Below are 14,635 nucleotides of genomic sequence, written 5' to 3'. Positions count from 1 at the left end.
TAGATAATACTGACAACGGGGCACACACCAGCCAGATGCCCCCCAAGGCCCACGGGGTTGTGAACCTGAGAGGGGGGCTGGTGAGGAGGCAGGCTGGGGTCAAGGTTTCCCCGCAGAGAATCTGAGCTAAACGAGAGGACTGAGATGAACACAGGAGATCCTGTTTCCTCTGCATTTACAGCCTGGCAAGGAGCAGGAATGGAACACGAGGATTAACTCTCCTCTGAAGACAAAATGCAGGTGGGAGTCCCAAGTTCAAATCCCGCCTCTGTCACTCTATGTCCATGAAGAAGAACCTGGAATTAAATCTCTGGTGTTCCGTTTCCTGTGGGTAAATGTACATTCTGAATAAAACCTCTCAGGAAGCTGTGTGGATAATAAGGAGAGGATAGATAGGAAAAGGGTAGGGGGAGTTCCCTGGTATCTAATCGTTAGGACGTGGTCCTTTCGCCGCTGTGGCCCAGGTTCAGTCCCTGGTGGGGGAACTGAGATACTCCAAGCTACACAGTGCAACCAAAATAAATAAAAAATTAAAAAAAGAGTTGGCAGATATAAAACAAAAAGAATGCTCATGACTCTGTGGCATAGGGACTCTTAGGGCCCCACCTGACTGGAGGGGTGTGAGACTGCTATGCCCTGCCCCGTCCAGCAGACAGAGGGGCCAGGCCAGGTCCACACTTAGGGCTGAGCAACTGGGCGGCCCTGCCCCAGGCTGGCCCCGCAGACACCCGGGGCACGACACGATCCCCCGCCCTCGGCAGCCCAGGCTGCAGGCAGCCACCCTCCACGGGCAGCTCGGGTCCTGACGGAGCCCAGCGGCCTGCTCCTCACAGGGCAGCAGGCGAGGCACCCAGTACCCGCCCCCTGGATCCTCAGGAGGTAACAGGGCTCTGGCCCAGTTCTTCCAAACGCCACAGGTTTCTTCAGAGAGTGGTGGCACAGGGAACTGGGGCTTCCCTGGAGGCTCGGGTGATAAAGAATCTGCCTACAATGCAGGAGACCCAGATTCGATTCCTGGATCAGGACGGTCCCCTGGAGAAGGGAATGGCAACTCACTCCAGTTTTTTTGCCTGGAGAATCCCATGGACAGAGGAGCCTGGCGGGCTAAAATCCATGGGGATGCAAAGAGTCAGACACGACTGAAGCGACTTAGCAGCAGTGGCACAGGAAACTATATTCAATATCCTGTGATAAGCCATAATGGAAAAAAACATTTAAAAAGAATATATATGTATAACATCATACACACATGCTCTACATTGTGCTATAGAGCAGAAATCAACACACTGTAAATCAACTCTGGTTCAAATAAAAAAAAGAGAAAGTGGTGACTCATATTTCAGAGATGTGTACTAAAACAATTTACAGGTTAAACACAATGTCTGGGATTTGCTTCACAATGGTCAGGTGCACGGGGCTGGGGAGGGAAGTAGGTGAGACACAGGTGAGAGGAGCGCCGGCAAGCTGCTGACCAGTGAAGCCAGTGATGGACGGGGGAGGACACTGCCACATCCTCTCGAGCATTTTTAAATTTTCCAAAACAAAGTGTTTAGGGGTGGGGAGGGAGGTGGAAGGGAGGTTCAAGGGGGAGGGGACACGTGTACACACGGCTGATTCATGCTGAGGTATGGCAGAAGCCAGCACAGCACTGTGAAGCAATTATCCTCCAATTAAACACAAGTCAACTTGAAAAAAAGGAAAGAAAAAAAAGTTTGGGGGGAAATGGGGGGAGTGGGGGAAGTAATGAAATCCTCCATCTTCAACTCCCCATCCCCCCAGCTGTGCCAGAAATGAGTTCAAACAGCAATGTGAACTTTCAAGAAGGAGCAGGAGGAGGCCACCCAGATGGGAAACACAATGAGAGACGACAGGGTGAAGATGATAATCAATAACAACAGTTGATCATAATTTGAAATACTAGCAGCTCCTATTTGCCCAGGACTGGCTACATGCAGGTCACTGGATAAAAGTGGTTCACAAGGACCATTATTAAGAAATCCCATGAGGTAAGAGCTAAAACTATAAATCTCTTTGAAGAACACATTTGTGTAAATCTTCGAGACCTTGGATCAGACAATGGTTTCCGAGATATGACACAAAAAGTACAGGCAAAAACAAAAACAATAACTAAACTGGACATCATCCACATCAGGAGCTTCTGTGTCCAGGATGCCACCTGCCTCGGACCTGGTGCTCTGGAGCAAGGGAGGGCCTGGGCACGGCCTCACCTCATCACGCTCAGGACCCAGGAAGGGGAAGCCTGTCCACTGGGCTGAGTCCTCTAGCCCCGACAGGAGGACTGGGGATTCAGACGTGAGGGACAGGTGGAAATCAACACCTCTGAGGGTTGGGGGAGCTGGGATGGAAGAAGGACCACTGCACAGCAAGCTGGGCATCCCAGCTCTTCCCTGGGCCTCAGCTTCCTTCTCCATCAAGCAAAGGTCACTGCTGGGAAGAGGTTGCACGTGTTAAGAGAGCTGAAGCCACCACACTCGGTACAATCCTGCCTTCCCCACTTTCGAGGCTGGGCTTCCGTGAGCCTCAGTCCTCACCTGTGCACAGCTGAGCCAGGCAGGTCTAGAACAGCAAACAGAAAACGGAAGCCTGGGGCCAGCGAGGGGGAGGAGCGTGGAGAGCCTGGGAGTGGCCCGGACCTCCCACGAACGCGTGGTCTCCTACTGGGTCTCCGGGTGGCCGGCTGTACGAAAGATGGTTTCCTGGGCAGTCACATCCAGCAGACATTTAGGCAAGCCCCACAGCGGGAGGAGCCGAAGGCCCTGTCCTCAACCTCCACAGAGGCTGGACAGGGAACAGCACGTGGATGCTAAGAGGGGAGAACGTGCAGGGCTGGGTGAGCTAAGTGCCCACTCCCCAGGAAGCATTCTGCATGTTAACCTGCAGCCTGGAAGGAGAGGCAGAGGAGTTTTTGGAAGAATTTCAGAAAAATTCCTGCTGGCCAGGTTGGAAGCCATTCCTGAAACAAGGGATTTGATAGCACTCAGTTGGCCAAAGAAAGTCCATCTCTTGGCTTGGTAACCAGCCTCCTTCCCTCCAGCGGCCTGTCCCCCACCCCGGGAAGAGGATGTCACATGGGAGGACAGGAGCTCTGCTCCGTGAGCAGGAGGGGAGCTCACTGCCCGAGGCTGAGGACAGAGAGGGGCAGGGCAGGGCAGGGCAGGGGGCTGGGCAGGGCTGGGCTGGACCAGGCTCAGGGGAGTGGCACTGCTCTTCTGCTTGATGGGGTGCTAGGTACACGGCCTATCTCTGTGGCAAAAAGTCATCAAGCTGCACACAACATGTGCACTTTCCCCTATGTACATTATACTTCAGTTTTTAAGGGGGCACGGGCAAGGTGGGAAGCAAGCATTGGACTAAACAGCAAGGCTCTGGTTGCAGTTCCTTCTCTGCACTATGGCCTGCCTGGTGCTCACCCTGTCTAGGCCTCCACTTCCCATGTAAAGTGGATCAAAAAGGGAAAATGGGACCCAATTCCACCATGCACCACAACCCCTCCCCACCATGGCCCTGGCAGCCATCAACGGATAGTGGCGGTGACCCCTTGGGAGTGACAACAACCTTCTGTGCTGACCCCAGGAGGATTTCGGAATCCGGGTCATCACGTGGTTCCAGAAGCAGATAAGCATCGGCATCAGATGGATTCCACATGCCACGCACAGAACACACTCTCCAGGCAGACTCCCAGGATCCCAGGAGTCAAGGTCTGCGTTTCAGTTAACAGCCACCAAACAAACACTGAGGAAGAACTGAAATTACTTCCTTGTGGCTGTTAAAAATTACTTGCGGGGGTTTTTTACGGGAACGGAGGTGACCTTGGGCTTACTCAGCATAATCTCACTCCTTCTGGCTCTTCCTGAGAGCATGACCCGAGCCCGGATGGTTGAGCTGATGCCACAAAGCCTGGCCGTTTAGCAGGCTCCTCCCACACCAAGTGGTGGGTGAAAGCCAGGAAGCTTCTGGTTCCTGAGGTCTTGATATCACGATGGGGGTCCTGGCAGGATGCTAGGATGTGTTACTACTATTGACAGTTACAACAGTAATCATGATAGCAGGTAAGTTTTCCTAAACACTCAGCAAGCGCAGGACAATGTCCTACACCTTGCAGGAACTGACTTTTTATTCATCACAACAACCCTATGCAGTAGGTCCTATGAGCAGCCCCATTGGACAGACAGAGAAACTGAGGCTCAGAGACCCTCAATACTTTGTCCAGGCTCTCCCAGTTAAGAAGTAGCCAAGCTAGGATCTGAATCCATGCCCTTCGGCTCCAGAGCCCTCCAGCCAGTGAAACAAGGCGTGGCAAACCTGGCTAAACAAAAAGAAGCATCTCAGTTCTAGCTGCAAGCCCGGGTCACTCAGGTTCATTTATTTTTCTAGAATTTTCCATTATTTATTTATTTACATAAAACAGAAAAGACTGGGCACTCTTAACACGGGCCCACAGATAACCATGCGGTGAGGTGGAACCTTTCCTTAAGCATCAAGTCATGATGGTTTAGTGGAAAGAAAACTATACTGGGAATCAAGGGCCCCAGGGTCTTTGACTCTTGGTGTCATGAACTAATTTTTTGACTTCCAAAAAAAATTACATTTTCTCAGATCTGAAAACTTTCTTTTAAAATTTATGTTAAAAGGAAAAAAGCTATAAGCCTTTCTCATGTTCTGCCAAGCCAAGCTAAGTAAGGCCTTTAGCCTGGTGGTTCCACCGTGAGGCCGGGCACCTGCACGTGGGGTCAGCTCAGGGAAACGATAAAAGAAGAGGAAAGGCTGTGGGCTTACCTGCTCCTCCTACCACCCCAGGGACTGCACCCTGGTTCACCCTGCTTCCAAAGGCCCCCAGGGACCTGGGGCAGTCTGCATCTCTCCCCAACCCTGGGTCCAGGCAAACTGGAAGACAGACACTTCCTGGAGGAGCAGGCAAACGACACGGCCGGACGCCGGAGTCCACAGCGGCCTCTGTGAGGAGGAGGCATGTGGCACCAAGGGAAGGACATGTGCTGGATGCACAGGCGGGTGGCCGTGGGCGCTGCAGGCTGAGGGAATGGGCCCCCGGAGGGAGGTCTAAGACTGTGGCAGCGGCAGCAGCAATGCCCCCTTCATAGGTACACACGCGCTTCTGCAGAGAGTGAGACCTGTCACTGGGAGGGCGGCTCCAGGTGATGATGAGATCATGAGGCGGGCTGAGCAGAGCTTTCTGGAGAACCACCAACCAATCCTCTGGGCCAACCACTGACACCTGTCATCAACCGAGGCCAGGACCTGAGGTCTCCCCAGGCAAAGCCTTCTGACACCACTCCGAATACCTGCCTATTCATTAGAGCTTACAGAAAACCACGTATCAAACATACTCCTGAAGAATCCACGTTAGGACCCAGTGCCATGAGGTCACACGATGTGCCAGGCAGCCATGGCCCTAGCTAAACCCTAGCATGCGAAGCTGCTCAACACTCATACACTAAGGGTCTAAAGAGGTAGTGGGATTTGGAACAAGGCTGGGTCTGACTCCTGCAGCTAAGCTTTGAGAGCGGGTTCCCAGGAGCCAAGAGAAGGCTGTGGCAGCATCCAGAATATACCAGAATATATATATTCACATATACCAGAATATACAATGGACTGCCAAGTCCAGTCACACAGAGTGTCATCTGCAATCTACTGACCTGTGCATGCAATGCACAACCTGCGTGACTGCCTCTGACAGTCAGCCAAGGTTTGAACCTTCCAATCACTGGCAGACCACTTCTATCAGGACAGCCACTGCACCGGGACAGTCCTGATCTCAGCACCAGGACTCTGAGACACTGTGAAAGTTCAGGTACAGGCAGAGTCTAGAAATTTGGGTTCAGGTCCTAGAATCGCCATTAGCTTGACGTGTGCTTCTGAAGGTCACAAGCTATTTGGACCTCAGTGTTCTTATCCATAAACCAAAGAGTCAGCATAACATTTATAATATCTGTTCTGACTCTTAAATTCTAGGATCCGCTGGTTCCATGATGTGATAAAGAAAGAAGACAGCTCTTCAGGTACTGAATGGAGCCAGACCGGTACACAGGGGCCCCGGGCCTGCTGCCCTCGAGTGCGGGCACAGCACGGTTACTGCACAGGACAACCTCGCCGGGGCGGTGGCACGGAGCAGAGGGAAGAAAGCCAGAAGGACGGCACACGAGCGACAGACAGACGACGGCTCCAGGTCGGGGACAGATGCCCGCCCACCCACTAGCTCGACTGATCCCACACGCACCCCGAGACTTTTCTCTGCCATCACCAGATGCCTCTCCATCCCCCCTCAAACGAGCCGGGCATCTAGACGACACCCCGCACTCACTGCTGCCTCTCTACCTCTTCCCGAATGGTTCCAGGGGGGAGCGGGGCCTCCCACCAGCAGGCGCCTCGGGCTTAATGAAGCCTTGTTTGTATTCCAGAGAGCTCTCAAGTGTCTGAGCGCCCAGCCTGAGGCCTCCGGGAGAGCAGGAGACCAGGGAGAGTGACAGCGTGTGTGTGCGCGTGTGTGTGTGTGTGTGTGTGTGTGCGTGCGCATGTGTGTGTGTGTGTGTGTGTGTGTGTGTGCGCGTGCGCGCATGCGTGCGTGTTGTCTTCAGCCACAGAGCAGCCACATCCCACCCCTCCAGGGGGCTCGTAAGTGGACAGAGACATGGGGTGACTGGTGATAACAGAGTGGGGTGTGGGTGGGGGGAGTAATCCAGCCACGGGGGAGAGGGGAAGAGGAGAGGAGAGAGGGTTTCTGGAAGCCGGTGACGCCGAGCCACAAAGGGTCGCAGGCATGGGACACACGGAAAAACATTCCAAGCAGAGGAGACAGCAAAAACAGAGGCCTGGGGCGAGGCCGCCCACGTGGCTGGGCGGACAGAGCTCTCAAGGGGAGGTTACGTGAAGACAGTGGGGAGAGACAGCTGGAGACGGACCAGCCACGGGGTTTGGACCTGATCCTAAAGCAACAGGTTCTGGGCTGGGGAGTGACGAGCCAGTCCTGAGCTTGGCGGTGACCCATCCAGCGGTGTGCAAGGCTAAGCGGCTAAGCTCGGAAGGGACGCGTCCTGGGCAACGTGTCAGGCAAAGCGCTGGCCTTGGGGGCACGTGCGCCAGGCTTTGCCGGGCAGGAAGAACCGAGATGCTTCCCGACCTTTGGCACAATATTGTGTCTGACCTGGCAGACGTGTTGAAAGGAAAACGACAGTGCAATTTTCCCCTCGGCCTATTTTGCTCTTCAGACCCGTTATTTAAACCCGGGAGCTCAGGCCAGGTGGCCAGGCCCTTCCCACACAGGGAGTACAGAGGATAAAGGCTGGGTGTGCATAAGCACTAGACAGGGCAAGGTGACCAGGTTCAAGACCCAGGCAGGCTGGGTGAGCCCGGCTCACACATGCCCTTCCCAGGACCCTGAGTGCCCAGCAGGGAAAAAACAACAGGATGAGGAGGTGAGTACTAAGTCCCGGCACGCTTGGATTCTCTGTGACTTGGTGCCAAATGAAACTGATTAGAAACACCTCCCAAAGGGGTGGAACAGGGGCCAGGACCTGCTTGGTGGGAGTGCTGCTGGCACAACTTCTATGGAGAGACGTTGGCCAACGGCCAAAATTAAGACATAAACTCAGCATTTCTATTTCTAGGTATTTTTCCCACATAATTCCCCACATGGGCACGCAAAGATGTATGTTCAAGGATATTTACTCTCTGCAGCATTTCCAAAACATGATGGGAAACGTTCTAAGTGTCTAGCAGTAGAGGATGGGTTAAGAAAAGGACTTAGGCCATGTGATGGAATACTATGCAGCTATTAAAAAGAATAAGGGAGCCTGAAGGAAGGACTGCTATGGAATCATTTCCAAAACAGACCACACAAAACAATGGCTTTGTGTGGGGATGGGAAGACCACCTTTGCCCCTGAACACAGAACTCCCCGAAAAGGTTTCAGGCTGCCCCTTCCCAGATGGGGGCTGATGGCTGGGCAGCAGGGGGAGGAAAAGACTCCTTAAATTTGCTGCTTGTGCACATGTTAGCTACGTCAGATGGCAGAGAGCCAGACAGAGAGGACACAGGGAAAGCCACACCTAAGGAACCCACCAGAGCCACAGTGCATGAATAGACTCGTAGCACTCACTGTCCCAGGGGGAGAAGGTGGGAGAAACGCTGGAGCGTTCAGGAAGCTTCCTGGCAACAGAACGCCAGCCATAACCCCCACCTGTCCCTGCTGGGGAACAAGCCCCAGAACAAGGGTTTCAGAAAGGGCAAGACACTGGAGGAATCCAGGGCTGAACTGCACATGACCCATGCCACGGATAGAGCTGAGGGGAAACCCCTTCTAGATGGGGAGACGGAAGGAGAGTGGGGGACTTAGGGAAAGACTGCCTGACAGGGTGGGATGGGTCTGAACATCTTGGGTGTGCCAAGTGCCCACCAGTGGCTTCCAGATCACAGGCCCTCATCCCATCCCAAAGTCGGATGCCACCGACAACCATCCATCCCCGGGGTCATCTTCCCAGACAGTCTGCAGTGTCACGCGCCTCGCTCAACCATTAGAGAGAAAACCGTGGTCCCCATAGCGGGGACACTGCTGTTCATAGAACTGATGGAAAGTTCACAAAGAAAAGCAATCCCACCGATGGATAACCCCCGAACGCTGAGGAAGAGAGGGCGGGGAGGAAACGGAACACTTTACCATCTGAGACAACAAACACCTTCTCCCCTCCTTCCCAGGCCCCGGACTAGAACAATACCCTTCTTTCTGCCCCTGGACCTCAGCACCACACTTGTAGGCGTCCTCCACCTCCCGTCTGAGGGAGGCTGGCAAGGTGCCCGGCCAGGCTATGCACCTGACCACCGTCACATGCCCTGTCACAGCCCCAGGGCACCGCTCAGGCCCCCGAGCAAGCAGAGACTGCGGCCACACGCCAGCTTTGGGGCTGGTGGGGGATGTGCAGGGCTGGGTGTGGCCGGGAGAAGGCACCTCCCCAGGGGCTGACTCTCAACCAGGACAGGCTGGCGTTTCCACTCAGCAGTCACTGGTGGGACTGGATGGGGTCCCAGCGTCATCACAGCTGAGCACAGTGAGCACCAGAGAGGGGCTGCCTGGTCCCAGGAGCTCGGTGTCACCCCAGCTCAGCAGTGGCCCCCTCGCTCCCTAGGCGCCTGTCCTAACCCCGTGCACCTTCTGCACCCACATGTTCAGCTGAGCCGGTGGAGCAGCCCCTGCCCTCAGGCCGCGTCCCAGGAACCAGGCCACAGGCCGGCTCTGCCTGCCCCACCCGAGGCCGCAGCCTCCAGCCAGAGTCGGACTCTCGGCTCCCCGAGGCCTGCGGGGTCCCTGGCCTGCTCCGCTGGGTATGCCACGTTACAGCCAGGACTCCTCCTGGAGTTGCCTGGAATCACAGCAGAGTTTGTCGGGTGCTGTTGAACTCTGGGACCCGGGGCCACTTAGGCCGGGGCCCCTCACCCCTGCACTCAGCCACCCCGCCTTCCCAGCCTCTGGCTGCAGGAGAACAGACAGCTGTGGCTGCCAGCCGTGACCCTGACAGTGACCCCAGGTGCCGCAGACCACCGTCTCACTTCCGGCCGCACATCTCCGCCCTCTCCTGAGCAGTGGCCATCGCAGGCCCAGGCTGCACACTCTCTCCTGCCGCTGTGCTGGGCTGCACCAGCCTGTTCCAGGTCCCCAGGCCTCTGTGCTGTCCTGCGACACGGCCCGCAGCCTGCTCCACAACTTCTCCCTGCCTACCAGGCTTTTAGGCCCTGGCTCAAGTGTCACCTCCTCAGAGAGGTGATAAGAACCTCCAGGTTATGACAGGCCTTAATTTTTCCTCTTCCTAGAACTTGCCACGGGCTTCCCCAGGTGGCACAGTGGTAAAGAATCTGCAAGAGACATAGGTTCAATCCCTGGGTCAGGAAGATTCCCTGGAGGATGTGGCAATCCACTCCAGTATTCTTGCCTGGAGAATCCCACGGACAGATGAGCATGGCGGGCTACGGTTCATAGGGTCACAGAGAGTCAGACACAACTGAGCGACTGGGCACACACATAGCACAGAACTTACCATGACTGGAGACCATGTTGCTTTTCCTCCATTTACTTGTGTTTTGTTAGTATCAACCCTGCCTCCCCTATATCAATAAACACACACACCAAATACAAATCTGTGGGGGCAGAGTCTGTGTCCACCTGATCTGTCTTACTTTTTGTATCTGTGATGTCTTTTAAGATTCCTAGCACACAGTAAGAGCTTAATTGAGGCTCGTGGAATAAAGGACATAATGGTTATTTGACAAATGATCTCACGGATCAATGGAGAGACAGAGATACAGGCCAGGACACGGACTAGAAGCCAGAGAGGGTGCGAGGCCTAAGGCAAGGGCCCGGATGCAAGCCGGCACAGGAAGGTCCTTCTGCCCCACTCTGTCCGTCCCCAGAGGACCGAGGTTGGCAGGGGCCCAGCACGTGGCCACCAGAGCAGCTTTACTCTTGGCAGGTGAGAGGCTTTGTGATTTATTACACGAAGTTCAGGGAAACCACACAGGCCTTTATCGTGGGCACACAGACCACATGGGTTGCATAGAAGCAAGTCAGTAGGTCATGGCCCCAAACAGGCCAGGAGGAGCGTGGAAGAGATCTTTCTGCCATAGATGTTCCTGAAATGACGACCCCACCAGACTACAAACCTCTTGGTTGGGAGTTCTCGATTTCCAAAACCCAAAACCCAGAAGCCCAACACATCCACAGGACCAAGTTAAGGAACCCTGAAATGATGTGTACATCACATCACTTGGACACAAACACAAAACCTGTACACACTTGTACATATCACAAAACTTGTACACAAGTTTTCCCTACCATGTGGGGAAAATGTACTATTAGCAAATGTTCTAAAAGCCAGCACACCACCAACCCTGTGCTGTGAAAAACTGTCTACACACACAGAGGGATGGCGGCCAGCTCCCGGAGTGAGCTCAGGCCCTGGGGCGGCGTCCCTTCCCCGGCTGTACAAAGTCCAGCTCTGCTCCGGGCAGGTAACAGAGTCGTAAAGTTGAGCGTTCTCCTAGGGGGCCAGCCTCCCTCTCCACAGAGAAAGGCCCTGCAGACAGTTAACAGCCCAAACAGCACCACACTCCCTAGGGCAGAAAGAGCGATTCACAGCCGTCGCCCGGCAGCCTAGCCTGGGCGCACAATGGCCAGATTGTTCGGCCACCTCTGCCGTGGGAGGAGGGGCCTCCCGACACAGGGCAGCTGTCACGGGGAGGCTGACCTCAAAGCCACCCCCGGAATCCTGTCCTGGGGCCAGGGCCACCAGATCCGCCCAGCTCTGCCTCCCTGGCCTCTGCCCGGCCAACATTGATTTCATCATCGGGGGGCACCAGCGGGGTCAGAGTCTGGCACGGCCGGACAGTGACCCAGCATCACTGGCCCTCAGTCCCAGGGGTCTGTCAGCAGGCAGTCAAGGCCCCTCTGAGGCATCTCTGAAAACAATGCAAGCTGCCTTCTTTCTGAGTGACTGCAAGCAAGCGATTTAATAACCTCCCGGGGCCTCAGCTTTGTCACATGAAAAATGGGGAAGTAATTCCATTTTTCCATGGATTGATGTAAGCACCAAACAAGATAGGAGATGTGGAATGCCCACGGCCAAGAGGGCCCCTTGGGATGTGCTCTGGAAATGGTGGCCTCTCCCGTGGCTCCATGGTGATCATCTAAACCCTTCACTGGTGCTCAGGGTTCCTATTCTGACCCCCCTCCTGAAGGTCGACAGATTACCAGGTGCTGCCCCCAAAATGGGCAGAAACTCACTTAACCTTTGATCGGTTCAGATGTTATCTTCTTAATCAGACTAGAAGGCCTCCAACAGTAAAATCTGTTGCTTCTGTTAATTCCACTGGGTGCCCGCCGCACACAGTACACAGCCCCGTGCTGGCGGCGGCTTGGTGCACGTCTGAGGGTGACAGGCTTTGAGTCAACACAGCTGTGAATCATTTCAGAGCCGCAGGGGCTAGAGGAAAACGGAGCTGGGGTCTTAGAGGCGATCATCCCTGTTCATAGCAACCGCCTTTCGGCTTAGGTACCACTGTTCTCAAGCCACTGTCTTCTGCTGCCATCCTGGCATCTTCCCGGCACGGCCAGGGGGCAACCAAGGCCCTGGTGGGTCAGCTGGTGAAAACTGGAACCTAGCACAGTACCCAGAGTCCCCCAGAAGCCCACCCGGCCCTGCCTCTAAGGCTACAATCAATCCACTCTTCCGCTCTACAGTCCCAGAGCTCAGATTCCATTTGGGGACACTTTCGTAATCACGGTCTTATTGACTCCAATTACAGTTAAGAGCTCTCAAGTTGGCTGGGACTGATAGCCACAGATAAGGCTGCTAGAGCGGTACTATTGCCATGGAATAATAATACAGGGACCTCCCTGGCAGTCCAGTGGTTAAGACTTCTCCTTCCAATGCAAGGGTTGTGGGTTCAATCCCTGGCCGGAGGGCTAAGATTTCACATGCCTCTCAGCCAAAAAACCAAAACATAAAATAGAAGCAGTACTGTAACAAATTCAATACAGACTTTAAGAACGGTCCATATTTAAAAACAAACAAACAACAAAAAAAAAACTTCAAAGATGTATTTTAAAAATACCTTTAAAAGAAATAAATTATATAAATTTAAAAGGAATAACACTAGTAATAGCAATAACGATAATCCTATGTGATTCAGGGGCACTAAGGGCTCCACCTGGGCAGACGGCTTACACCTGCTCTCACACACCAGGCACTAACCATAAGGGTGGTGAACGCTTCCACACGCTCATGACTGGCACCCGTCTTGAGGGCATCATGCCTGTGAACATGTTTCAGCGCCTTTTTTATGTTTTCAAAGAAAAGGGCCCCGGGTATTGTTGCTCACCGTGTTTGGCTCCCGGGCCTGCAGGCGGCTCTTACTCCTCTGACCCCAGCAGGCACTCACGGGCCTGGAGGATCTGAGGGGCCACTGAACTGTCGAAAGAGTCCCCGAGCACCTGTCACTTTGGGGCAGAGACTAAGAGCCAAGACGAGCCTCTCTGAGGTGTTCTAGGCAGTGAAAAATGCATGCTCCTGATCACTGGGCCACCAGGAAGTTCCCAAAGATGGTGTCTTATATGATTCCAGAAATATCAAAGTCCAGAACAGGGCAAGAGAGCGTCGCGGGTATGAGTGGGCGCAGGGGACCCTGGAGGGAGAAAGGGGCTCCAGGGGTCAGCTCCAGGGGAGCGGGCATGAGGAGGGAGGGGGCTGGATGGGCAAAAACAGAGTCAGAGACAGAAACTGGTGGCTGTCTACAGCTGGGAGCATGTGGGCTGCGGTGGCCCGGGCTGCTCAGAGGCTGGTCTGTCGTGGCTGAGCAAAGCGCGCCGAGGACGGCGGGGGTCCCAGGGTGAGCAGGGGGCACTGCTGAGCTTCGGATGGCATGTGTCCCTCTGCGTGTCAGAATGCTGCCAGGTGCCAATGACTGTGGGGTCCCTACTGCCCCGAGCTCACCAGCGCTGGCAATTTCCCCTCCCAAGCAGGGCCTCTCTTTCCACTTAAACCTGATCTTATCTCTCCCACCCCCAGCCTGCAGGATAAAGTCTAAGCCCTGCAGCCTGGTGTGAAACACGCTCTCTCCATTCTTCTCGCCACCGAGCAGGTCCCCAGGTCCGAGGGCAGGCCCACACGCAGCCAACAGATCCGGGTGAGCCGGCCCAAGCCCCCTCCCTCCTCGGGCCTGCTCCCAGCTGCCCCTCTGGAGCCGCTTTCTCCCTCCAGGGACCCGCCAGGGCGCCCTGCGCTGCCCACACCCACGATGCGCTTCAACTTCACAGACATGTGGGCACCGTGTGCAGCAAAGGGGGAGCTTGAAGCAGATCCCCAAATGGAGAGACTGGCCAGAACAACCCATAAAGAATTACAAAGCTCCAAACAGATGGAAGGAAAAGAGCAAAGTTTTGGAGGCCTCGGACAGGGAATGTGCCTGCAGTTGGCTAATTGGAGAGACTTACCCCAGGAAGGGGCACCTGAGCCTGGGGGTGGGGACGAATTCCACTCCAGGGAACAGCCTGTGCAGAGGCAGTGAGCTGGAAAAGAGCTCAGAGCTTGAGCAATGAAGGGACGGGTGGGACAAGATGAGGCTGCGGAGCGAGGGAGGCCGCAGCCAGCCTGCAGGCCCCACGGGCCACGACAGAGCCTACAGTCTTTATTATCACCGCAGTGAGACAGTTTCTAGCCAGGGCCCTCAGGGACCAGGTCGGGGTGTCTCCCAGCTCATCACTCGGAGGGCTGCAAAGGCAGTTCCTGGCTTGCCCAGGCCTCTCCTCCAGGCTGGGAGCGCAGGGTGGGAGTGTGGATGGTGCTCAGCAAGTAGTAGCGTGCCGCTACAGAGAAAGCGGTCCTTGAGTCCACACTGGGGGTCTGGGGGCCATTAGAAGGACTTAACGTCCTGCCAGCTAATGAAGATGGGCAGAAGAGGTGACAGCTCAAACTCAAACCTCTTCCCCGCAAGCTCATTCAGGGAAAACCCTGGGAAGCTCTACCTGGCCGGAGCCGCTGCCCCGAGGAAGATGATCGCTCGGTAATGCTTCTATCCATTCTAGGACGGCAGCAGCAGACCCACGCCCCGGGTG

General features: G+C 54.9%; 1 protein-coding gene across 3 annotated transcripts in view; it reads right to left on the bottom strand.

Moving 5' to 3' along the window:
• Window positions 1–14,635, bottom strand: part of ITPK1 (inositol-tetrakisphosphate 1-kinase) — a 156,660-nt gene that overhangs the window by 47,219 nt on the left and 94,806 nt on the right. The window contains exon 1 of one of the 3 annotated variants that reach the window (XM_070477931.1): window positions 6,355–6,498. The exons of the other annotated variants lie outside the window; for them this stretch is intronic. The gene's annotated coding sequence lies outside the window, so the exon portion shown is untranslated. Of the gene's footprint in view, window positions 1–6,354; window positions 6,499–14,635 lie in introns of those variants that run through there. 3 annotated transcript variants of the gene reach the window in all.

This window comes from Odocoileus virginianus, chromosome 16 (genome assembly GCF_023699985.2).
Source record: "Odocoileus virginianus isolate 20LAN1187 ecotype Illinois chromosome 16, Ovbor_1.2, whole genome shotgun sequence".
In the NCBI taxonomy this organism is placed as follows: Eukaryota; Metazoa; Chordata; class Mammalia; order Artiodactyla; family Cervidae; genus Odocoileus; species Odocoileus virginianus.
This window is presented reverse-complemented; position numbering and strand designations above follow the sequence as displayed.